The following is a 27,555-nucleotide window of genomic DNA, read 5'->3' as shown; positions in this document are numbered from 1 at the left end:
CTCAAATCTGCAGGCAAACTCTTCCTTTGGAATCTATATTCATACTCACAGGTTTGATTTTGCAGATCATAGATTTGAGCCTGGAGGTGCTCGATCTTCTCATGAAGCTTGAAGATGGCCTCCCCGATGTTGTCAGCATCCAGCTTGTGATTGCTAGTGAACTCCGCGATCATCATGTGGTTGGAGTTGAGTAAACGTTCCACCATCCCTTGACACTTGAAAACTTGTTGCTCCACTGCTTCGAGCCTCGTCTCCATGCTTCCGGTCCCCTTTGGTCCCTCTTCATCGTGGATGTGCAGCAACCCATCACGCAACTCAGTGGTTTGAGGGTGTCGCAACACCTCCGCGAGGTAAGGATTGATGACCTTCTCGAAGAACTTGTCCTTGGAAGCACTTGGGGACGTCATAATAATCTAGATCTGTCAGAAAAACAGCTCGAAGCAAGAATAGAGAAGATTTCCGTGATACGGGAGTCAAAACCTTCGGGAGAATATATAATGAATTTTTACCGACCAAAATACGTATCGTGCAAGAAAACAGAGTCTGGAAGGCACACGAGGTGCTCACGAGGTAGGGGGCGCGCCCAGGGGGGTAGGGCGCACCCTCCACCCTCGTGGGGCCCTCGTGTCCTTCCCGGACTGCCACTTATTTTTCTATTTTTCTAAATATTCCAAAACGGAGAAATATTGCCTTAAAAATTGTTTTGGAGTCGGTTTACTTATCGTACCACATACCTATTCCTTTTCGGAGTCTGAAACATTCTGGAAAGTGTCCCTTATGTATTCCTCCGGGGTTATGGTTTCAATAATATTGGTTTCAACATTTATGGGATTACCTAAGATATAATGTTTAATTCTTTGACCATTTACCACCTTCGGATTTGTGCCTTCGAAGTTGTTGATTTTTATGGCACCGGAACGATAGACCTCCTCGATAACGTAGGGGCCTTCCCATTTAGAGAGAAATTTTCCTGCAAAAAATCTTAAACGAGAGTTGTATAGAAATACATAATCACCTACGTTAAACTCATGCTTTTGTATCCTTTTGTCATGCCATCTTTTAACTTTTTCTTTAAACAACTTGGCACCTTTCCTTAGAACGATTGGCGCAATTATTGATATGAAGGAAGGGAATATTAAATTCCAATTTCCATTAAGGAAAGGCATGGAACACTTTCCTAGAAAGAAAATTAAATTAACCTATGAATCTATTATGAGGGCCACTTATGGATTGCTTACCAAAGATGGCAATACCTAGATCTATCTTCGCTTTTATGCCTAGCTAGGGGCGTTAAACGAAAGCGCTTGTTGGGAGACAACCCAATATTTTTCCTGGATATTATTTAATAAATAATTTATATAGCCTCTGTTTTGGTTGTGTTTTTTGTGTTTAACTAGTGTTGTGTCAAGTAGAACCGTTGGGAAGACTTGGGGAAAGTCTTTTTGATCTTGCTGTAAAAAACAGAAACTTTAGCGCTCATGAGAATTGCTATCATTTTTATTTGGAGAGTGATATTTAGTTAATTCTTTTTGCAGATGATTAATATATAAATTCCTCACGTCCAGAAATTTATTTTAGAATTTCTCGGGTTCCAGAAGTTTGCGTTAGCTACAGATTACTACAGACTTTTCTGTTTTTGACAGATTCTGTTTTTCGTGTGTTGTTTGCTTATTTTGATGAATCTATGGCTAGTAAAAGAGCTTATAAACCATAGAGAAGTTGGAATACAGTAGGTTTAACACCAATATAAATAAATAATGAGTTCATTACAGTACCTTGAAGTGGTGTTTTGTTTCTTTTGCTAACGGAGCTCACGAGATTTTCTATTTTGAGTTTTGTGTTGTGAAGTTTTCAAGTTTTGGGTAAAGTTTTGATGGATTATAGAACAAGGAGCGGAAAGAGCCTAAGCTTGGGGATGCCCATGGCACCCCAAGGTAAAATTCAAGGACACCAAAAAGCCTAAGCTTGGGGATGCCCTGGAAGGCATCCCATCTTTCGTCTTCGTCTATCGGTAACTTTAATTGGAGCTATATTTTTACTCACCACATGATATGTGTTTTGCTTGGAGCGTCTTGTATGATTTGAGTCTTTTATTTTTAGTTTACCACAATTATACTTTCTGTACACACCTTTTGAGAGAGACTCACATGATTTGAAATTTATTAGAATACTCTATGTGCTTCACTTATATCTTTTGAGCTATATAGTTTTTGCTCTAGTGCTTCACTTATATCTTTTAGAGCATGGCGGTGGTTTTATTTTATAGAAATAATTGATATCTCATGCTTCACTTATATTATTTTGTGAGTCCTTTAGAACAACATGGAAATTTGCTTTTAGGAATAATATAAAAACTTTCATAGAAGTGCATTGAATACATGAGAAGTTTGATACTTGATAATTGTTTTGAGATATGGAGATGGTGATATTATAGTCATGCTAGTTGAGTAGTTGTGAATTTGAGAAATATTTGTGTTGAAGTTTGTGATTCCCGTAGCATGCACGTATGGTGAACCGTTATGTGATGAAGTCGGAGCATGATTTATTTATTGATTGTCTTCCTTATGAGTGGCGGTCGGGGACGAGCGATGGTCTTTTCCTACCAATCTATCCCCCTAGGAGCATGCGCGTAATAATTTATTTCGATAACTAATAGATTTTTGCAATAAGTATGTGAGTTCTTTATGACTAATGTTGAGTCCATGGATTATACGCACTCTCACCCTTCCACCATTGCTAGCCTCTCTAGTATCGCGCAACTTTTGTCGGTACCATAAACCCACCATATACCTTCCTCAAAACAGCCACCATACCTACCTATTATGGCATTTCCATAGCCATTTTGAGATATATTGCCATGCAACTTTCCACCGTTCCATTATATGACACGCTTCATCATTGTCATATTGCTCGCATGATCATGTAGTTGACATTGTATTTGTGGCAAAGCCACCGTTCATAATTCTTTCATACATGTCACTCATGCATCATTGCACATCCCGGTACACCGCCGGAGGCATTCATATAGAGTCATATTTTGTTCTAAGTATTGAGTTATAATTCTTGAGTTGTAAGTAAATAAAGTGTGATGACCATCATTATTAGAGCATTGTCCCAAGTGAGGAAAGGATGATGGAGACTATGATTCCCCCACAAGTCGGGATGAGATTCCGGACGAAAAAAAAGAAAAAGCAAAGAGGCCAAAAGAAAAAAAAGAAGGCCCAAATAAAAAAAGAGAGAAGGGACAATGTCTATCCTTTTACCACACTTGTGCTTCAAAGTAGCACCAAGATCTTCATGATAGAGAGAGTCTCCTATGTTGTCACTTTCATATACTAGTGGGAATTTTTCATTATAGAACTTGGCTTGTATATTCCAATGATGGGCTTCCTCAAAATGCCCTAGGTCTTCATGAGCAAGCAAGTTGGATGCACACCCACTTAGTTCCTTTTGTTGAGCTTTCATATACTTATAGCTCTAGCGCATCCGTTGCATGGAAATCCTACTCACTCACATTTATATCTATTGATGGGCATCTCCATAGCCCGTTGATATGCCTAGTTGATGTGAGACTATCTTCTCCCTTTTTGTCTTCTCCACAACCACCATTCTATTCCACCATAGTGCTATATCCATGGCTCACGCTCATATATTGCGTGAAGATTGAAAAAGTTTGAGAACATCAAAAGTATGAAACAATTGCTTGGCTTGTCATCGGGGTTGTGCATGATTTAAATATTTTGTGTGGTGAAGATAGAGCATAGCCAGACTATATGATCTTGTAGGGATAACTTTCTTTGGCCATGTTATTTTGAGAAGACATGATTGCTTAGTTAGTACGCTTGAAGTATTCTATTTTTATGTCAATATTAAACTTTTGTCTTGAATCTTTCGGATCTGAATATTCATGCCAGAAATAAAGAAAAATTACATTGAGAAATATGTAAGAAAGCATTCCACATCAAAAGTTCTTCTTTTATCATTTACCTACTTGAGGACGAGCAGGAATTAAGCTTGGGGATGCTTGATACGTCTCCAACGTATCTATAATTATTGATTGCTCCATGCTATTATATTATCTATTTTGGATGTTAATGGGCTTTATTTTACACTTCTATATCATTTTCGGGACTAACCTACTAATCGGAGGCCCAACCCAAACTGCTGTTTTTTTTCCTATTTTAGGGTTTCGAAGAAAAGGAATATCAAACGGAGTCCAAACGGAATGAAATCTACAGGAACGTGATTTTCTCAACAAACGTGATCCAGGAGACTTGGAGTGGCCGTCAAGAAACAAGGGAGGAAGGCACGAGGCAGGGGGCGCGCCTACCCCCCTGGGCGTGCCCTCCACCCTCGTGGGCCCTCCGTTGCTCCACCGACGTACTTCTTCCTCCTATATATATCCACGTACCCCCCAAACATCCAGGAGCACCATGAAAACCTAATTCCACCGCCGCAACCTTCTGTACTCGAGAGACCCCATCTTGGGGCCTTTTCCGGAGCTCCGCCGGAGGGGGCATTGATCATGGAGGGCCTCTACATCAACTCCATGGCCTCTCCGGTGATGTGTGAGTAGTTTACTTCAGACCTACAGGTCCATAGTTATTAGCTAGATGGCTTCTTCTCTCTCTTTGGATCTCAATATAAAGTTCTCCTCGATTCTCTTGGAGATCTATTCGATGTAATCTTCTTTTGCGGTGTGTTTGTCGAGATCCGATGAATTGTGGGTTTATGATCCAGATTATCTATGAACAATATTTGATTCTCCTCTGAATTATTTTATGTATGATTGGTTTATGTTTGCAAGTCTCTTCGAATTATTAGTTTGGTTTGGCCTACTAGATTGATCTTTCTTGCAATGGGAGAAGTGCTTAGCTTTGGGTTCAATCTTGCAGTGTTCGATCCCAGTGACAGAAAGGGAATCGACACGTATTGTATTGTTGCCATCGAGGATAAAGGGATGGGTTTTATATCATATTGCATGAGTTTATCCCTCTACATCATGTCATCTTGCTTAAGGCGTTACTCTGTTCTTATGAACTTAATACTCTAGATGCATGCTGGATAGCGGTCGATGTGTGGAGTAATAGTAGTAGATGCAGGCAGGAGTCGGTCTACTTGTCTCGGATGTGATGCCTATATACATGATCATACCTAGATATTCTCATAACTATGCTCAATTCTATCAATTGCTCGAAAGTAATTTGTTTACCCACCATAATACTTATGCTCTTGAGAGAAGCCACTAGTGAAACCTATGGCCCCCGGGTCTATCTTTCATCATATTAATCTTCCAATACTTAGTTATTTCCTTTGCCATTTATTTTACTTAGAATCTTTATCATAAAAATACCAAAAATATTATCTTATCATGTCTATCAGATCTCACTCTCGTAAGTGACCGTGAAGGGCTTGACAACCCCTTTATCGCGTTGGTTGCGAGGTTCTTATTTGTTTGTGTAGGTGCATGGGACTTGGTGATCTCCTACTGGATTGATACCTTGGTTCTCAAAAACTGAGGGAAATACTTACGCTACTATGCTGCATCACCCTTTCCTCTTCAAGGGAAAACCAACGCAGTGCTCAAGAGCTAGCAGTGCCCACGAGGCAGGGGGCGCGCCCAGGGGGGTACGGTGCGCCCTCCACCCTCGTGGACGCCTCGTGTCCCTTTCAGACTACTTCTTATCTTCCTATTTTCTTAAATATTCCAAAACGGAGAAAAAATGCTATTAGAAATGTTTTGGAGACGGTTTACTTACCGTACCACATACCTATTCCTTTTCGGAGTCTGAAACATTCTGGAAAGTGTCCCTTATGTATTCCTCCGGGGTTACGGTTTCAATAACATTGGTTTCAACATTTATTGGATTACCTGCGATATAATGTTTGATTCTTTGACCATTCACCACCTTCGGATTTGTGCCTTCAAAGTTGTTAATTTTTATGGCACCGGAACGATAGACCTCCTCGATAACGTAAGGACCTTCCCATTTAGAGAGAAGTTTTCCTGCAAAAAACCTTAAACGAGAGTTGTATAACAAAACATAATCACCTACATTAAACTCACGCTTTTGTATCCTTTTGTCATGCCATCTTTTGACCTTTTCTTTAAACAGGTTGGCATTCTCATAGGCATGAGTTCTCCATTCATCAAGTGAGCTAATGTCAAATAACCTCTTCTCACCGGCAAGTTTGAAATCATAATTGAGCTCTTTAATGGCCCAATATGCCTTATGTTCTAGTTTGAGAGGTAAGTGACATGCTTTTCCATAAACCATTTTATACGGAGACATACCCATAGGATTTTATATGCAGTTCTATAAGCCCATAATGCATCATCAAGTTTCTTACTTAGACCAATTCTTTCTAGATCTATTAACAGTCTTTTGCAAAATTAATTTGAGCTCTCTATTACTCAGTTCTACTTGACCAAAGGATAAAGTGTAAAAAGGAAAGGTACCATGACTCTTGCATAAAGTATAAGACAATAGTAAAATATAGGCCCTTCGCAGAGGGAAGCAGAGGTTGTCATGTGCTTTTATGGTTGCATGCACAAAATCTTAATGCAAGAGAACGTCACTTTATATTGCCACTTGTGATATGGACCTTTATTATGCAGTCCGTCGCTTTTATTTCTTCCACGTCACAAGATCGTATAAAGCTTATTTTCTCCGCACTAATAAATCATACATATTTAGAGAGCAATTTTTATTGCATGCAAGAATGACAACTTACTTGAAGGATCTTACTCAATCCATAGGTAGATATGATGGACACTCACGGCAAAACTGGGTTTAAGGATATTTGGAAGCACAAGTAGTATCTCTACTTGGTGCAAGGAATTTGGCTAGCATGAGGGAGAAAGGCAAGCTCAACATGTTGGATGATCCATGATAAATACTTTATTTCGGATATAAGAAAACATAACCCATTATGTTGTCTTCCTTGTCCAACATCAACTCTTTAGCATGTCATAATTTAGTGAGTGCTCACAATCATAAAAGATGTCCAAGATAGTATATTTATATGTGAAAACCTCTCTTTCTTTATTATTTCCTATTTATTGCAACGATGACCAAAACTACGTTTGTCAACTCTCAACAACTTTTATTCATCATACTATTTATATGTGAAGTCATTACTCTCCATAAGATCAATATGATCTCTTTTATTTCTTTTTATTCTTTCTTTTATTCCCTCAAGATCATAGCAAGATAATCAAGCCCTTGACTTCAACACTAATCTTTATTATATATAGCTCAAAGACTCGATTACATAGAAGGATCATAAAGCAAAACTCAAAAATAGATCATACTAAAACTTTATTCTACTAGATCAAGATATTACCAAAAGGATCGAACTAAGAAAAACGGTAAAGATAGGAGTGTGATGGTTATACGATACCAGGGGACCTCCCCCAAGCTTGGCAGTTGCCGAGGGGAGTGCCCATGCCCATGTGATTATATCTCTTTCTTCGGAGGTGGTGATGTGATATTCTTGGCGACGATGCCCCTCAGGATACGATTCTCCTCCTCGAGCTTATCGACTTGCTTCTTGAGGTCCATTATTTCCTCACGGAGCTTACCCGTGACGGTTAAAGCTCCTTGCACCCACGGATGTTGCATAGCTGCGGGAGAACAAGTAACACTCTTTTTCATATTTTCATAAGAAAGAAATCTAACATTGGGAGGGATGACCAAGTTTAGAATTAGTGAGCTCTAAATTTCCTCCATGGTGAATATGGCTTTGAGACGAGAGGTAACTTCTTGATCTTCCTCCATGACGTCTATCCCTTTCAGGTCGGCCTCCATCTCTCCCTCAGTTGATGGCCCAAAGTAATCGGCATCACTGTTTGCTATTGGGACCAGTGTTGGGTTAGATACCCGACTCTCCCCGACTGACTCTTGAGAAGACATCTTGATCAAATCTGCGACAGAAACAACTCAAAACGAAAACAAAGGATTGTGTTGTGGTAAGGTGGTTAAAACCTTCGGGAGATTATGTAATGAATTTTTACCGACCAAAATACGTATCGTGGAAGAAAACGGAGTCCAGAGAGCACACGAGGTGCCCACGAGGCAGGGGACGTGCCCTCCACCCTCATGGACGCCTCGTGTCCATTTCGGACTACTTCTTATTTTCCTATTTTCTTAAATATTCCAAAACGGAGAAAAATTGCTATTAGATCTGTTTTGGAGAAGGTTTACTTACCGTACCACATACCTATTCCTTTTCGGAGTCTGAAACATTCTGGAAAGTGTCCCTTATGTATTCCTCCGGGGTTACGGTTTCAATAACATTGGTTTCAACATTTATTGGATTACTTGAGATATAATATTTAATTCTTTGACCATTCACGACCTTCGGATTTGTGCCTTTGAAGTTGTTGATTTTTATGGCACCGGAACGATAGACCTCCTCGATAACGTAAGGACCTTCCCATTTAGAGAGAAGTTTTCCTGCAAAAAACCTTAAACGAGAGTTGTATAACAAAACATAATCACCTACGTTGAACTAACGCTTTTGTATCCTTTTGTCATGCCATCTTTTAACCTTTTCTTTAAACAGTTTGGCATTCTCATAGGCTTGAGTTCTCCATTCATCAAGTGAGCTAATGTCAAATAACCTCTTCTCACCGGCAAGTTTGAAATCATAATTGAGCTCTTTAATGGCCCAATATGCCTTATGTTCAAGTTTGAGAGGTAAGTGACATGCTTTTCCATAAACCATTTTATACGGAGACATACCCATAGGATTTTTATATGCAGTTCTATAAGCCCATAATGCATCATCAAGTTTCTTAGACCAATTCTTTCTAGATCTATTAACAGTCTTTTACAAAATTAATTTGAGCTCTCTATTACTCAGTTCTACTTGACCACTAGATTGCGGGTGATAAGGAGATGCAATGCCATGATTAACATCATACTTAGCAAGCATTTTACGAAAAGCACCATGAATGAATTGTGAACCACCATCAGTCCTTAAATTTCTAGGGACTCCAAACCTTGGAAAAATAACTTCTTTAAGCATCTTAATAGAGGCATTATGATCTGCACTACTAGTTGGAATAGCTTCTACCCACTTAGTAACGTAATCAACAGCAACTAAAATATGTGTATAGCCATTAGAGGAAGGAAACGGTCCCATATAATCAAAGCCCCAAACATCAAATGGTTTAATAACAAGTGAATAATTCATAGGCATTTCTTGACGTCTGCTAATATTACCAATTCTTTGACATTCATCACAAGACAAGACAAACTTACGGGCATCTTTGAATAGAGTAGGCCAATAAAAACCGGATTGCAATACCTTATGTGCAGTTCTATCTCCAGCGTGGTGTCCTCCATAAGCCTCGGAGTGACACTTGCGTAGGATTTGTTCTTGTTCATGCTCAGGTACACAACGTCTATTAACACCATCTACTCCTTTATAAAGGTGTGGGTCATCCCAGAAGTAATTTCTTAAATCATAGAAAAACTTGTTCTTTTGTTGGTATGTGAAACTGGGTGGTATAAATTTAGCAACAATGTAATTAGCATAATCAGCATACCATGGAGCAGTACGAGAAGCATTTATGACAGGTAATTGTTCATCAGGAAAGCTATCATCAATAGGTAGTGGGTCATCAAGAACATTCTCTAACCTAGACAAGTTATCTACAAGGGGGTTCTCAGCTCCCTTTCTATCAATAATATGCAAATCAAATTCTTGTAGCGGGAGAACCCATCTAATAAGTCTAGGTTTAGCATCTTTTTTTCCATAAGATATTTAATAGCAGCATGATCAGTGTGAACAGTTACTTTAGAATCAACAATATAAGGTCTGAACTTATCACAAGCAAATACAACTGCTAAAAATTCTTTTTCAGTACTAGCATAATTTCTATGGGCACTGTCTAGAGTTTTACTAGCATATTGGATAACATTTAACTTCTTATCAACTCTTTGTCCTAGAACAGCACCTATAGCATAATCACTAGCATCACACATAATTTCAAAGGGTAAATTCCAATCAGGTGGTTGAACAATAGGTGCAGAAATCAAAGCTTTCTTAAGTATTTCAAATGCTTCTACACAATCATCATCAAAGACAAAAGGAACATCTTTTTGTAAGAGATTAGTTAGAGGCCTAGAAATTTTAGAGAAGTCCTTAATGAACCTCCTATAAAAACTGGCATGACCAAGGAAACTTCTTATACCATTAATGTCCTTAGGACACGGCGTCTTTTCAATAGCATCAACTTTAGCTTTATCAACTTCTATACCTCTTTCAGAAATTTTATGTCCCAAGACAATGCCTTCATTAACCATAAAGTGGCACTTCTCCCAATTCAAGACAAGGTTAGTTTCTTCACATCTCTGCAAAACTCGATCAAGGTTGCTTAAGCAATCATCAAAAGAAGATCCGTAAACGGAGAAATCATCCATGAAAACCTCAACAATATTTTCACAAAAATCAAAGAATATAGCCATCATGCATCTTTGAAAGGTAGCAGGTGCATTGCATAAACCAAAAGGCATATGTCTATAAGCAAAGGTGCCGAAAGGACAAGTAAAAGTGGCTTTTCTTGGTCCTCTTTTGACACAGGTATTTGAGAGAAACCAGAATAACCATCTAGAAAGCAAAAATATGTATGTTTGGATAGTCTTTCTAGCATTTGATCAATAAAAGGTAAGGAGTAATGATCCTTTTTAGTAGCTTTATTCAATTTGCAGAAATCAATTACCATTCTATAGACTATGATAATTTCTTTGTGGGATCAATTCATCTTTATCATTAGGAACAACAGTAATACCTCCCTTCTTAGGGACACAATGGACAGGACTTACCCACTCACTATCAGCAACAGGATAAATTATACCTGCCTCCAGAAACTTTAGTATTTCTTTTCTTACCACTTCTTTCATCTTAGAATTTAACTGTCGTTGGTGATCAATGACCAGTTTAGCATCTTTCTCTAATTTTATTTTGTGTTGGCATAGAGTGGGACTAATGCGTTTAAGATCATGAAGAGTATATCCAATAGCAGCACGGTGCTTCTTTAAAGTTTTCAATAATTTCTCTTCTTCCTGCTCTGAAAGGTTAGCACTAATAATAGCAGGATATATCTCCTTTTCATCAATATAAGCATATTTAAGAGTATCAGGTAATGGTTTAAGCTCAAACACTGGATCACCCTTGGGTGGAGGAGGATCTCCTAGAATTTCACCAGGCAAGTTATGTTTCAAAACAGGTCTCTGTTTAAAGAATACTTCATCTATTTCCCTTCTGTCATTCATAAACATATCATTCTCATGGTCTAGCAAATATTGTTTTAAAAGATCATTAGGAGGCACGACAATAGAAGCAAGACCAATAATTTCATCTTTACTAGGCAATTCTTTATCATGGCGTTGTCTACGAAATTTAGCAAAATTAAACTCATGAGGCATATCCCCTAAACCAATAGTAACAACATCCTTTTTGTAATCTATCCTGGCATTAACAGTATTCAAGAAGGGTCTACCAAATATAATAGGGCAAAACCCATCTTGTGGGGAACCAAGAACAAGAAAATCAGCAGGATACTTTACTTTCCCACACAAGACTTCAACATCTCTAACAATCCCAACCGTTGAGATAGTATCTCTATTGGCAAGCTTAATTGTAACATCAATTTCTTCTATCTCAGCAAGTGCAATGTCATGCATAATTTCTTTATATAAGGAATGAGGTATTGCACTTGCACTTGCACCCATATCACATAAGCCATGATAACAATGATCTCCTATTTTAACAGAAATAACAGGCATGCCTACAACAGGTCTATGTTTATTTTTAGTATCGGGTCTAGCAATCCTAGCAGCTTCATCACAGAAGTAAATAACATGCCCAACAATATTATCGACCAAGAGATCTTTAACCATAGCAATACTAGGTTCAACTTTAATTTGCTCAGAAGGTGTATGTGTTCTAGTATTACTTTTGTGAACCACAGTTGAAGCTTTAGCATGATCCTTTGTTCTAACAGGAAAAGGTGGTTTCTCAATATAAGTAGTAGGAACAATAGGATCAACATTATAAGTGATAGTCTTTTCTTCAACTTTAATAGGTTCAACTACCTTTACTTCAATGGGAGGATGATATTTAAACCACTTATCCTTAGGGAGATCAACATGAGTAGCAAATGATTCACAGAAATAAGCTACTATCTCAGAGTCAAGTCCATATTTAGTGCTAAATTCACGAAAAGCATCGGTATCCATAAAAGATTTAACACAGTCAAACTTAGGTGTTATACCTGACTCTTTACCTTCGTCAAGATCCCAATATTCAGAGTTGCATTTAATTCTTTCCAATAAATCCCATTTGAATTCAATAGTCATCATCATAAAAGAACCAGTACAAGAAGTATCGAGCATGGAACGATTATTGAGAGAAAGCCGAGCATAATTTTTTTGAATAATAATTTCTCTTGAGAGCTCATGATTGGGGCACGAATATAACATTAACTTAAGCCTCCCCCAAGCTTGAGCGATGCTTTCTCCTTCGCGAGGCCAAAAATTATATATATAATTACGATCATGATGAACAAGATGCATAGGATAAAACTTCTGATGAAATTTCAATTTCAATCGTTTGTAGTTCCATGATCCCATATCATCACATAGCCTAAACCATGTCAATGCCTCTCCCTTCTAAGATGAAGGGAAGACCTTCTTCTTGATAACATCCTCGGGCTTACCTGCAAGCTTAAATAATCCACAAACTTCATCCACATAGATTAGGTGCAAGTCAGGATGCAATGTTCCATCTCCTGTAAAAGGATTAGCTAGCAGTTTCTCTATCATACCCGAAGGAATTTCAAAGTAAACATTTTCAGTAGGTTGAGGAGCAACTCTTTGCTCTACTGGTCAGGGCAAAGATACCCCGAACAAGCCCCTCAAAGGATTATGTTCCATAGTAACAAGTGACAGTAAATTTCAGCACACTATATAAATTTTTCCTTACCAAATTCCACCTACGAAAGGCGCTTCACTCCCCGGCAACGGCGCCAGAAAAGAGTCTTGATGACCCACAAGTGTAGGGGATCTATCGTAGTCCTTTCAATAAGTAAGAGTGTTGAACCCAACGAGGAGCAGAAGGAAATGATAAGCAGTTTTCAGCAAGGTATTCTCTGCAAGCACTGAAATTATCGGTAACAGATAGTTTTGTGATAAGGTAATTTGTAACGGGTAACAAGTAACAAAAGTAAACAAGGTGCAGCAAGGTGGCCCAATCCTTTTTATAGCAAAGGACAAGCCTGGGCAAACTCTTATATAAAGTAAAACGCTCCCGAGGACATATGGGAATTATCGTCAAGCTAGTTTTCATCATGTTCATATGATTCACGTTCGTTACTTTGATAATTTGATATGTGGGTGGACCAGTGCTTGGGTGCTGCCCTTCCTTGGACAAGAATAACACTTATGATTAACCCCTATTGCAAGCATCTGCAACTACAAAAGAAGTATTAAGGTAAACCTAACCATAGCATGAAACATATGGATCCAAATCAGCCCCTTACGAAGCAACGCATAAACTAGGGTTTAAGCTTCTGTCACTCTAGCAACCCATCATCGACTTATTACTTCCCAATGCCTTCCTCTAGGCCCAAACAATGGTGAAGTGTCATGTGGTCGACGTTCACATAACACCACTAGAGGAAAGACAACATACATCTCATCAAAATATCGAACGAATACCAAATTCACATGACTACTTATAGCAAGACTTCTCCCATGTCCTCAGGAACAAACGTAACTACTCACAAATCATATTCATGTTCATAATCGGAGGGGTATTAATATGCATAAAAGATCTGAACATATGATCTTTCACCGAATAATCCAACTAGCATCAACTACAAGGAGTAATCAACACTACTAGCAACCCACAGGTACCAATCTGAGGTTTTGGGACAAAGATTGGATACAAGAGATGAACTACGGTTTGAGAGGAGATGGTCCTGGTGAAGATGTTGATGAAGATTGACCCCCTCCCGATGAGAGGATCGGTGGTGATGATGATGGTGATGATTTCCCCCTCCCGGAGGGAAGTTTCCCCGGCAGAATAGCTCCGCCGGAGCCCTAGATTGGTTCCGCCAAGTTTCCGCCTCGTGGCGGCGGTGTTTCGTCCCGAAAGCTTCCTTCTTATTTTTCTCGGACGAAAGGCTTCATATAGCAGAATATGGTCACCGGAGGCCTACCAGGGGGCCCACGAGGCAGGGGGCGCGCCCAGGGGGTAGTGCGCGCCCCCCACTCTCGTGGCCAGGGTGTGGGCCCCCTCTGGTTGATTCTTTCTCTAGTATTTTTTATATATTCCAAAACGTGCCTCCGTGAAGTTTCAGGACTTTTGGAGTTGTGCAGAATAGGTCTCTGTCGGTGTCAAAACTGGCGGATCTCGGGTAGGGGGTCCCAAACTGTGCGTCTAGGCCGAATGGTAACAGGAGGCAAGGGACACGAAGTTTTACCCAGGTTTGGGCCCTCTTGATGGAGGTAAAACCCTACGTCCTGCTTGATTAATATTGATGATATGGGTAGTACAAGAGTATATCTACCACGAGATCGGAGAGGCTAAACCCTAGAAGCTAGCCTATGGTATGATTGTTGTTCTGTATGTTGTCCTACAGACTAAAACCCTCCGGTTTATATAGACACCGGATAGGGTTAGGGTTACACAAAGTCGGTTACAATGGTAGGAGATCTACATATCCGTATCGCCAAGCTTGCCTTCCACGCCAAGGAAAGTCCCTTCCGGACATGGGACGAAGTCTTCAATCTTGTATCTTCATAGTCCAGGAGTCCGGCTGAAGGTATAGTCCGGCCATCCGGACACCCCCTAATCCAGGACTCCCTCAGTAGCCCCTGAACCAGGCTTCAATGACGACGAGTCTGGCGCGCAGATTGTCTTTGGCATTGCAAGGCGGGTTCCTCCTCCAAGTACTTCATAGAAGATTTTGAACACAAAGATAGTGTCCGGCTCTACAAAATAAGTTTCCACATATTGCCATAGAGAGAATAATATTTACACAAATCTAATCTGCTGACGTATTCCGTAGTGTGACATCGCACCACGGCCAAGCCTTTATTCGAATCGTTTTATTGTCCCACCTCAGCGTGTCATGCGAGGCGGTTTCCTTGGCACGTCTTGTTAAAGCAGAGATCGTGTCCCCTTATTCCGAGATTCTCATCAATACGGGCGTGGGTAACCCAACCGCGCCATTGATTATGGCGCTTGGAGATAAGCGAGTTTTACCAGGCTGGTGGGGACACGTAGTTGCGTCCACCCATATAAGGGGATAAGGATCCACCTTTTCACCTACGCCTTCTTCCTCCTTTGCCTATCCATTTTCGCACACTCGAGCTCCAGCGCCCAAGTCCGCACTCCCCACCTCAACCTTCTCCAGCCATGTCCGGAGCGGGAGGCAAGTGGATGGTCTCCTCCGTCACGGAGGGACACATAAAAAAACTGAGGAAGGCCGGATACTTGTCTAACGACATCGCATACCAGCTTCCCGAAGAGGGGCAGCTCCTCCCCACCCCAAGGCCCCATGAGAGGGTAGTGTTCCTTCCACACTTCCTCCGCGGACTGGGCTTTCCTATCCACCCATTCGTCCGGGGACTCATGTTCTACTACGGCCTGGATTTCCATGATCTGGCCCCGAACTTCATCCTCAACATCTCAGCGTTTATCGTCGTGTGCGAGGCTTTCCTCCGCATCCGCCCCCATTTCGGCCTATGGCTCAAGACTTTCAATGTCAAGCCGAAGGTGGTGCGCGGCAACCAGGCGGAGTGCGGAGGCGCCATGGTGGGCAAGATGCCCAACGTCTTATGGCTCGAGGGCTCCTTTGTGGAGACCCTGAAGGGGTGGCAATCGGGGTGGTTTTACATCACTGAGCCACGCGACCCTAAGTGGGTCGCAGCCCCCGAGTTCCGGTCCGGACCCCCAACGCGGCTCACGTCCTGGAAAGAGACGGGCCTGTCGTGGGGCAGCAAAGGAGAGGTGACTGGACTGCAAACATGCATCCAAACCCTGGTGGACAAGCAGCTCAAGCTTGTCAACGTAGTCCAGGTTATGCTCATCCGCCGGATCCTCCCGTGTCAACAACGGGCCTTCAATCTGTGGGAGTTCAACCCTGCGCAGCACCGAACTCTGAGCAGGCTCTTCGACACGACGTACGAAGATGCCTGGAAGGTGCTTTTTAAGGGCGCCGAGGCTCCCGCATCCGCTACCGAGGATCGCGGATTCATTGCGCAGCGTCACGCTAACGCGGTAAGTTGTTTGTACCTTTTACAGGGTATTAGTTTTTCATAGTTTAACTCTATGCGGGATTTAAGCTCCCTTACCTTTGACAGGATTGGCAGGCGAAGTCCGGACAGATCGACTATCCGGCTCCTTTGCCCGAAGACCCAGCCGATGCTCGCTTGGCGAAGCTTCTGGTTCCGGCACCCTATGCGGTGCCAGAGAAGAAGGCCACGAAGAAGGCCGCGGGGACTCAAAAAAGTGCCCGACGCCCAAAGGTGTCGGGTTCATCATCCGACGGCTCCAAGGCGCATTCCTCCCGTGAAGACGAGGAGGAGGAAGAAGAGACCTCTCCCCCTCCAGCGGGGGGAGAGAAGAAAAGGAAGGCCGCCCACACTGGGGAGGCCGAAGGGTCCAAGAAGGGGAAAACCCTTCCTCCGGACTACTCCACCAACGCCGACGACGGCGGAGCGGAGTGGCCGCTCAGGGCCAAGCCCCTGGCGAAATCATAAGTATACGGACACCAGAGTAATTCATAGTATTCCTTTATTGCACAGCTTTCCCTTATGTCAAATATGATTATGCAGCCCACCCAAAGACCGGCTCGACGCGTCGTCGAGCGGTTCACTGGACTCGTCGGACGTGAATTCACTTCCGACGGCTTCCTCCCCCCGCCCTACGGACGACGCCAAAGTGTTGTCCCAACAGGTTCCAAGCCAGGAGGAGGTGGTCCTGGAGGCGCCGCAAGGCAACCTCCCGGACTCCAGGAGTAAAGGGGATAAAACCCCCCAGGGCTCCAAGTCCGGCTCTAGGCCGGACACCGCTCCGGAACCTTCAAAGGTTCCAGAGTCCGGCGGGCGACCTCCTTCCAAGAGGAGCAAGCCCACCGTGCCGGTGACCCCCATCCAACCGGAGGCGCCGGACAATCTGTTGGAGGTGCTCAAAGGCGCCTCCATCGACGAGGAGCACCGCACCATTATGAGTGCGGTGGTCCAGAAGGTTCAGTCCGCCAAGAGCGGACTGACTGAAGCTTGTACTAGCCTTTTAACAGGCTTTGAGGTAAGTAAGGAATGTGTAAATAATATTACCGCATAGACAGTAGTCCCTGATGCTCTGTTTGGCGTTCGAGAAGAAAAGCCGAATAGAGGATCAAATAAAATTCGCAGGAGTCTAACAAAAAGGAGTCAATATGCGTATGCAGGCTTCTCTGCTGGTGTTCGCCGCACTGACTTCGGAAGTGGACACGCTAAAGCAGAGCCTCGAGCAGTCCGAGCAAGAGCTCGGGCGTGCCAAGAAGCAGCTCGAGGACAAGGAAGGTGAGAAATACCTTGTTTAAATATATATAAAAAAGTGCAATTGCAAAAAATGACAGGATTATCGTGGCTATTCTAGGGGCCACGTCTGAGGTGGCGACCCTTAAGCAAGCGCTATTCGAGGCCGAGAAGAGGGCGACCACGGAGCGCACCGAGCGGGAGAAGTATGAGGCCCAGGTTGGCGAGGTGCGGCAAGAGCTCCAGGCTCTCATGAAAAAACATGAGAGTTTGGAGCTTGACTCAAAGGCGCGAGCGTCCGAGCTCGCGATGGCTATTGAAAATGCCAAGTCTGCCAAGGCCGAATCCCAGAAGACCCTCCAGGAGTTGGATGCGGTGAAAAAGATAGCGGCGGGTAAGGCATTCTTTATGCAAAGCAAACACATAAACGTGAGTTACTTGTTACTTACCCGAATCCGGAGTTCTCCAGGAGCATTCGCAGATCTTCCCCGTAGCGCGTCCGATGCCGCCGCATTCTATCGAGCCAAGGAGGGCAGCTCGACAGAGAAGGTGTTCTGGTCTCAGTATGCTGAGGCCGGACACCCCATGCCCCTGAGCGACCAGCTGAAGCAACTGGTCGAGCTCCACAAGGCGGCCGAACAGGCCATGAAGGGCCTCATAGTTCGGCTGTGGCCTGGAGAGGCTCTGCCTGGGAGCTATTTTGGGCTAGTGCGGCGGCTGGTGGGGGCCTGTCCAAGGCTCGAAGTCATCAAGCGCTCCGTCTGCATTGAAGGTGCCCGTAGGGCCCTTGCCCGTGCTAAGGTGCACTGGGGCAAGATGGATGCTGAGAAGCTTGTGAAGGCCGGGCCACCACCGGGGAAAGAGCATCGCAAGCCCGAGAATTATTATAAGGATGTTCTGAAGGGTGCCTGCCTCATGGCGGATGAATGTTCCAGGGATGTAATTTTTGAGTAAAACTCGCTCGTTTTGTCCTATGCGCTGAAAAGTTGTTCATATGTGCTAAGCAATGTTGTTGGAATTTAAAATATTACCTTCTGTGCGGCTGTTTATCAATTCTGAGAGATGGCGAGTCATCGGCTTCTGCCCCCGTGCCGCTAGTGCTGGGGTGTTCGGGGATAAACCTGAGCGCTCTTTTTCCCATGTTTGGGTCCTTCGAGGGAGGCGCTCAGCACAACGAACAAGGCAATCAGACTATAATGCTTGAACACTCTCACTTAGCCATAGAATTCTATAATTTTAAATTTCGGCGAAGCCCCTGGTATTCGGAAGACCGAGTTCGGGGCGCTATCCACGCCTTGGCCGGACAGAGCCGAATCCTCGCTCTAAGCGGCATAAATCTTTAGGGACTCGAAAAACCTCTCGAACAGCGACCAGCTCTTGCTTCATCATGACAGTCAGTTTTAGCTTTCTCTACTGAGATGCTCGACCCAGCTCAACTGGGGCACAATCGCAGTAGTTCTCCTAGTGCTACCTTAGCCGACATAGCGGAACGTAAGGCACCAAAACATAGGAGCCGGGCAAACCCAACTATTGACCCAAGACATGATTCGGAGCCGATGCATATAATGTTATAAGTTCGGAGTGCCGCACTTGTTAAAGTGTTCGGACTTCTCACACCACATTGAGGGGTGCTAGATCCCCTAGCGTATTTTGGCCGTACCAAAGTGTACGGGTGCGTCATGTCGTTAAGGAACATATATTTGTAAAAAAAAGAGTAATGCAAAAATAGACAAAAGCTAGGCATTGTTTATTAATAAGGGCTGCGATCAAAGCAGAATGATACAAATAATGTGATAAGCAAAACGTTGGACTATTTAACATGTCCGTTCCAGGGGCAGGTTGCGGAATAGTATGCGAAACAGGTATACTGCTCGTGATAGAGACCACCTGGGTGTTCCGTAATGCGGCATGGCTTGTCTGCTTCCCTGGTTCTTGCATCGTTTGTGCGGCAATTGAACTGCCGAACAGGCCTTCCGAAGAATGGAGTCCTGAAAGTAAGAGAAAATTAAAAAATCGGTAGCCCCTGGTGCGGTTTAAGCCGTGTTTCGGGCGTGCCATGATGGTGCCCCTCCCCCTGTACCCATGGTATTTCTAGAGCGTAGTTATGTACGCGAAGCACTGGTGTCGCATTTTTGCGAGGGCTGGGGTTGGGGCCGCATTGCTACGCCTGCTCGGAACGTGCCAGGCGGTCTTGTTGTAGGTTACTCCGGGCGCGCTTGACGGTGTCCGGACGTTTAATGGCCGGACTGGAGAACTGCCTGGAGAGGCTGCTTTGTACTTCCGCTGCAAGGGCCGCCGTGTGCTCCTCCGTTCGGAGGGAGCATTCGGTGTTTCCATTGACCGTAATTACTCCTCGAGGGCCTGGCATCTTGAGCTTAAGGTATGCGTAGTGCGGTACCGCATTGAACTTGGTGAATGCGGTTCGTCCGAGCAGTGCGTGATAGCCACTGCGGAATGGGACTATGTCGAAGATTAACTCCTCGCTTCGGAAATTATCCGGAGATCCGAAGACCACTTCAAGTGTGACTGAGCCTGTACAGTTGGCCTCTACACCTGGTATTACGCCTTTAAAGGTCGTTTTGGTGGGCTTAATCCTCGACGGATCTATGCCCATTTTCCGCACTGTATCCTGGTAAAGCAGGTTCAGGCTGCTGCCGCCGTCCATAAGGACTCTAGTGAGATGAAATCCGTCAATAATTGGGTCTAGAACCAATGCGGTGAATCTGCCATGACGGGTGCTAGTGGGATGGTCCCTTCGATAAAAGGTGATTGGGCAGGAGGACCATGGGTTGAACTTTGGGGCGACTGGCTCTACCGCGTATACGTCCCTTAACGCGCGCTTCCGCTCCCTCTTGGGGATGTGGGTTGCGTATATCATGTTCACCATCCGCACTTGTGGGGGAAAACCCTTCTGTCCACTGTTGTTCGGCGGCCGGGGTTCTTCGTCGTCATCGCTATTCAGCCCCTTGTCTTTATTTTCGGCATTTAACTTGCCTGCCTGCTTGAACACCCAACAATCCCTGTTGGTGTGATTGGCCGGCTTTTCGGGGATGCCATGTATCTGGCACAAGCGGTCGAGTATTCGGTCCAAACTGGACGGGTCCCTAGGATTTCTGTTGAATGGCTTTTTCCGCAGACCGGATTTATAGCCTCTGAATCCGGCATTAACTGCCGTATCCTCAGCATTGTCGCCATTAATGCGGTGCTTCTGCTTGTTGCGACGTGACCTGCCACTACTGTCCCTGGTATCCGAATTACCAGGGTTCTTGGTCATATTGTTGCTACAAGCAAGCCAGCTGTCTTCTCCCGCGCAAAAGCGGGTCATGAGTGTCGTGAGTGCTGCCATAGATTTTGGCTTTTCCTGTCCAAGGTGCCGGGCAAGCCACTCGTCACGGATATTGTGCTTGAAGGCTGCTAGGGCCTCTGCGTCCGGACAGTCGACTATTTAATTTTTCTTTGTTAGGAACCGTGTCTAGAATTGCCTGGCTGATTCCTCTGGCTGCTGAATTACGTGGCTTAGGTCATCGGCGTCTGTTGGTCGCACATAAGTGCCCTGGAAATTGTCGAGGAATGCGGCTTCCAGGTCCTCCCAACAACTGATTGATCCTCCTGGAAAGCTGTTAAGCCAATGTCGAGCTGGTCCTTTAAGCTTGAGTGGGAGGTATTTGATGGCGTGGAGATCATCGCCGCGGGCCATGTGGATATGAAGGAGATAATCCTCGATCCATACCGCAGGATCTGTTGTGCCATCATATGATTCGATGTTTACGGGTTTGAAACCCTCGGGGATTTGATGATCCATTACTTCGTCTGTGAAGCATAGTGGGTGTGCGGCGCCTCTGTACTGGGCTATATCATGACGTAGCTCCAATGAGCTTTGTCTACTGTGTTCGGCCCTACCGGATTTGTGTCCGGCGTGATGGTTATCGTCTCGAGTCGTGGGGCGCCCACGCGATCCGTAGATCGATCTTGTTTTCCTTGCCTTGTCCTCCAACATATCTCGCAGGTCTGGCGCATTTTCCCGTCCCTTGGTATGGGGTGCGGCTTGAGTGGAGGGCTGAGAGGCCTCTCTGTCGCGGCCACGAGGTGGCCGGTCGGCCGTATCTGGTGATGTAGGTTTAAGTGCTTCCTCCTCTAATCGGGGTAGCAACCTGCGCTTTGGGTAGCTTTTGGAGGGGCATTCGAGTTTATGCTCTTCGGCCACAAGGACTTCAGTCCATCTGTCGACTAGCAAATCTTGATCAGCTCTAAGATGTTGCTGTTTTTTTCTTGAGGCTTCTTGCCGTGGCCATAAGCCTGCGTTGAAAACGCTCTTGCTCGACGGGATCCTCTGGCATGACGAATTCGTCGTCGTCGAGGCTTGCCTCGTCTTCGGAGGGAGGTATATAATTATCGTCCTCGACCTCTCTGTCTGCCGCTCTCTCATGAGGGCTGGCTTCTCCATCCTCCTGTGCCGAATCTTGCTGGAGGGGATTTTCTTCGGCACTCTCCGGAGTATTATTATCTCCCATGCTGGAATCGCCGTATTTGCTTTGGCGCTTAGGCTGTTTCTTGGAGGGGTCATCTTCCGCTGTTCCATCGCCATCTCCTTCTTTTGGGGTGTCCACCATGTATATGTCATACGAGGAGGTGGCTTTCCAGGGCCCAATAGGCACTGGTTCTTCATCGTCTCCTGCATCGGCGTCCATACCGTCGATGTCTTCGGAGTCGAAGTCGAGCATGTCGGTTAAATCGTCGACAGTGGCTACAAAGTGGGTGATGGGTGGGCTTTGAATTTCTTCATCGTCTGTATCCCAACCTTGCTGACCGTAGTCCGGCCAGGGCTCTCCTGATAAAGAGAGAGACTTTAGTGTCTTCGGAATATCGCCGAAAGGCGAGTGCTGAAAGATGTCCGCGACAGTAAACTCCATGATCGGCGCCCAATCGGATTCGATCGGCAGGGGCGCGGAGGGTTCGGAGTCCAGAGAGGAGTCCGGCTCCTTGGAGTTACGAGTCTCGCGGAGTGCGGGGCTGGTGTTCGGCTCGATCGCCGTTGGGATCGCAGCCCCCGAGGCGGCGTCCAACCACCCATCCTCGATCGGCGTAGTTGGCTCCGAATTAAGGGTCGAAGCCGATGCGGGTGCGGCCTCCAAGGCACTGTTCGGCGGCAGAGCTAGATCATGCTCGTCGTGACAGTGCGGCGCGCTCGGCAGTGGCTCGAATCCGTCGAAGATCAAGTCCCCGCGGATGTCAGTAGTGTAGTTTAAACTTCCAAATCTGACCTGACGGCCAGGGGCATAGCTTTCGATCTGCTCCAGATGGCCAAGTGAATTGGCCCGCAGTGCGAAGCCGCCGAAAACAAAGATCTGTCCGGGGAGGAAGGTCTCACCTCGGACTGCATCGCTATTGATGATCGTAGGAGCCATCAAGCCTAACGGCAACGACACAGAGGAACTCTCAATGAAAGCACCAATGTCGGTGTCAAAACCGGCGGATCTCGGGTAGGGGGTCCCGAACTGTGCGTCTAGGCCGGATGGTAACAGGAGGCAAGGGACACGAAGTTTTACCCAGGTTCGGGCCCTCTTGATGGAGGTAAAATCCTACGTCCTACTTGATTAATATTGATGATATGGGTAGTACAAGAGTAGATCTACCACGAGATCGGAGAGGCTAAACCCTAGAAGCTAGCCTATGGTATGATTGTTGTTCTATATGTTGTCCTACAGACTAAAACCCTCCGGTTTATATAGACACCGGATAGGGTTAGGGTTACACAAAGTCGGTTACAATGGTAGGAGATCTACATATCCGTATCGCCAAGCTTGCCTTCCACGCCAAGGAAAGTCCTTTCCGGACACGGGACGAAGTCTTCAATCTTATATCTTCATAGTCCAGGAGTCCGGCTGAAGGTATAGTCCGGCCATCCGGACACCCCCTAATACAGGACTCCCTCAGTCTCTAATATTTGCTTCTTTTCCAGGCCAAAATTCCAGCTGCTGGCATTCTCCCTCTTCATGTAAACCTTATAAATAAGAGAGAAAGGGCATAAGTATTGTGACCTAATTTGTAATTACAGTCCATAATGCAATAAATATCGATATAAAAGCATGATGCAAAATGGACGTATCAGCCGCTTGTTTGCCTCAGCCACAAGCAGAAAAGTTTTCACACCATTAATGAACTGGGAGAGCATCGGTCATCGTACATCCATTGCCGGCTCATCTTCATTACACAAAACCAAAAAAACCAAATTAATATAAGTTCATACATAAAGTTCATACACACTTATTTTCATAAAACAACATACAAACTCTCTAGCTAAAGCATTTAAATGCAACAACAAATGTGATCAAGATCGCAACTAAGGTAACAATTGATCCAACCGCATAATGATACTAAGGCCCATAATCAATGGCATATTTTCTAATCTTTCTAATTTTCAAGCGCATTGTATCCATCTTGATCTTCTGATCACCGACGACATCGGCAACATACAACTCTCGTTTCATCTTCTCTTCTTTAATTCTTTTCAATTTTTCTTTCAAATACTTGTTTTCTTTTTCAACTAAATTTAACTTCTTGACAAGAGGGTCTGTTGCAATTTCCGGTTCACATACATCCTAGATAAAAATATCTATGTCAACTTGATGGACATAACTGTCATAAACACGAAATGCAATAAATAGTTATAAAAGAGAATATACCACATCTGAATCATAAACCGGACGAGGACCGACGGGGACGGATATCAAAACCATGCCACTATGTATAACAAACAACATACGGGTAAGAAAATTATATATACAAGTAACTATCTAAATCACACAAACATGATCGCTTTTTTATAAAAGGAATAAGAACAAGAGGCTCACCAAGGTGGTGCCGGCGATGGGACAGTGCGGGCAATCAACAGTGGTTACGACGGTGACGGGAAGGCACTAAGTAAACCACACCTATATATGCAAACTAAGTTAATTTGAGCTCAAGTTGCATATAAATCCAATAAACAACCACGTATAATTACTCCCAAACTAAAACCCACAAATCACTATACTTATAGAGTATTGCAAGAGCTAACCTAGCAATGAGAGATGAAACGACAAAGTTGCTAACCTTTGTGAACACTTGGATAGATGGGGTGGTTTCAAATCTTGACAAATTTTGGCAAAAATGCAGGTGAGCTCGAGCATGAGGGCAAGAAAACAGAGAGGAGGGAGAAAATAGAGAGCTTCGACTCAGACTTGGACGAAGCATTATATATAGTGATATCTTTAGTCCCGATTGATTATACAAACCGAGACTAAAGGTGTACCACTAGTTTATGTCACGAACCGGGACTATATGTACTTGTAGGGGCCCAAACCTGACACAAGCATGCCAACACTTTTTAATTTCGGTTCGTGACACGAACCAGGACTAGAGGCATTGCCATGAATCGGGACTAATGATCACATTAGTATCGAGGTGTTATCAACCACGGGGCTGTAGCCGACACAAAAGGGCATGACGCATGACCCACCTGTCGCGATCGAACCAACCAGTCGGGCAGGGAAGACACCAACACGTATGTCCGGCTGGCCAATCCCTGGGACAGCGCGCAAAGTAGCCACCGATACAGTGGGCGCAAACAGTGGGCGCATGCAGGCGCGAGCGAAACCACGCGCTACCCGCCTGTCGCCACCGAACCAGCCTGGCACGGGGCCAAAGGCCGGTGATAGGCGGGTCCAGCCCCCTGTTTGCTCGGGGGCAACATGGAAAAGGGCTCTCGTGGGTGCACCCGAAGCCGTCCCACACTGCTTGAGGCCTCCCCTGTTTTCTTCTTACTAGAGTAGTATAGTACTCCGATTACCCTAAAAAAAAGGTGGTACTCCGATTGTGAACGAGACAACATCAGGTAGTACTTCCCTTCCCATGGGTCACCACCCCTCGAGCGCATTCGCTCCTCATATGCCTTATACCTTCCTATCAGATCTTCTACTGACAAGGTGTCAAGGGTAGTGACAATTTACATGAACCTAGTAGGTGCAGCAACTAGGAATTTGTGTACCATTGTTAAGTTCGGTCGCATTGTCACTGAGGGATTGAAGCCTGACGACCAGTGTGTGTGAATCGCTGCGCGAAAACATCCGGTGCCTCATCATCCGCTCTTCAAAGTCCAGCCATGTCGATCGCAGGCTGCCTTCTCCATTGCCGCCTCCTTGGTTTCATCCAGTTTGGGAGGCGCCTCCGCCTTGTACAATGACCTAGCTCTAATGCCAAATGTTGGGGGTCAGGGGTTTTATCTCTCTTGTCCGGTGAGCGTTCAAATGGGAGATAAAACTCAGGAGGATTTGGTCCAGCCCTCCTTCAACTCCTCATTTTTTTTTCTCATTCTATTTTTTTTCAGGAGTTAGAGCATCTCCAGTCGGCCCTCCAAGAACACCCCCAAAACCATTTTTTTAGCCCCGGCGGTAGAAAAACGCTCTACTCACACCCCCAAAGCCTTGTTTTTCGCCGGATTTCATTAAAATTAGCCCCGGCGATCCCACCCCAAACCCAGCCCCCCGGGAGGCAGCTGGGGACGCCGACACCACTTTTTTTTGCCTCATGTGGCCCACTTGCAGCCGCATCTCCCCCCACGTTCTCTCTCCCCGTCGCTTTCTCGCCCCCACCTTTCCTTTCCCTGCCCGCTTCTCTCTCCCCGTGCCAGGTCCATCTTGCCTTGCCGTCTGCTCGTCGCGCTTGCCCTGCGCCCTCCTTCCTCCTCCTCCTCCTCCTCCTCTCTGTCCTCGTCGTCACCGCCGCCGCGGCCTCGGAGGAGCGCCCGCGCGTCACCCCTCCTCGCCAAGCTCCCCTCCGCCGCCGCGCCTACGGGATTCGCCTCCCTGCATTCCGCCGGGGTGCCGCCAGTGCCCGGCCGCCGCGGCCAGGAAGCTCAACGACAGCGCGGGCGCGGCCAGCGCGAGCAGATGGGGCACATGTGGGCGGCCCAGTCGCCCTGCTTCCGAAGGTTCTCCCCAAGCGGGAAGCGGCCCAGGTAGAACTCGAGGATGCTGCCGAAGCTCCAGATGTCGCCGGCGTAGCCGTTGTAGTCGCCGTCGTTGAGGAACGCCTCGGACGCGATGCGGTGGCCGTCCATGTACTCGAGCAGGATCTGCAGCTCGCCGGCCTACTCGTACATGTCGTGGCAGCACACGATGGGCGGGTGATCCGCAATGCGCAGGATGGCGATCTCCCGCGTGATCTGCCGCTGCACCGCCTCGTCGTGGTGCCCGTAGAGCACCTTGAGCGCGTAGGCGCGGCCCGTGGGCGCATGCCGCACCAGCCACACCGTGCCGCCGGCCCCGCTCCCCACGCGCCGCGCCGGGGGCGTGCGCATGGACGACGCGCCGCCCGAGCCCGACCCTGACCGCGAGGACGACGTGGACGACGGAGCCAAGGACAGCGGTGGCGGCAGCGAAAGCGGCACGGCTAGCGCGAGCAGGAGGAGCGGCGCAGCAGCAGCAGGCGTGCCGTCCTCGCTTGGGGGTGGAAACGAAATCCCCATGCCAAAAATCTCGCGGTCAGCCCCTCAAGCGGCGAAGAAATGCCTCCTAAAGGCTCAACAGCTGGAGATGCTCTTATCTACTAGTTATCTACTAGGAGTACAGCAACGCTGCCTGTCCTTTTACACCTATTAGTATTATACTCTTACGCAGCAGAGTCAGAGGACGTGCTTCACAGTGCATTCATCGCCCGTGCCTTCACACGGCCAGCTACACACCGCTGACCAATGCAACCCTTGCCTGATGGCTGCTGCTGTAGATGACCGAATGTACCACCGGATCCTATGCTTAGAAAAATGCATTTGGTGGAGATAGCTAGGGACTAGACCACATCATGGGACTCCACTCCTCTGTAGGAGTAGTCTGTAGTCTGTCCTGCTACTAGATCTCTTCTCCGTCCGCCCAGAAAATCACTTTGCTTCCTATCCCCTTTCTCTCCACGCAACTCCTCTCTTCCTCACGCAAGCCTCCTCCTTCATCTTCTCTCATCCGTGTCGAGTTCCAGGCCGCAC

The 27,555-nt window shown here is 45.6% G+C and overlaps 1 pseudogene across 1 annotated transcript; it reads right to left on the bottom strand.

Moving 5' to 3' along the window:
- Positions 1 to 23,102: 23,102 nt before the first annotated feature.
- On the bottom strand, positions 23,103 to 27,543 carry LOC147977446 (mitogen-activated protein kinase kinase 5-like; annotated as a pseudogene). Its single transcript, XR_015601898.1, has 3 exons — positions 24,392 to 27,543; positions 24,224 to 24,281; positions 23,103 to 23,741 (listed from the first exon to the last, which is right to left on the bottom strand). The product of XR_015601898.1 is annotated as a mitogen-activated protein kinase kinase 5-like (transcript).
- Positions 27,544 to 27,555: the final 12 nt, after the last annotated feature.

This window comes from Triticum urartu, chromosome 4A (genome assembly GCF_056163025.1).
Source record: "Triticum urartu cultivar PI428250 chromosome 4A, HENAU_Tu73, whole genome shotgun sequence".
NCBI classification, from domain to species: domain Eukaryota; kingdom Viridiplantae; phylum Streptophyta; class Magnoliopsida; order Poales; family Poaceae; genus Triticum; species Triticum urartu.
This window is presented reverse-complemented; position numbering and strand designations above follow the sequence as displayed.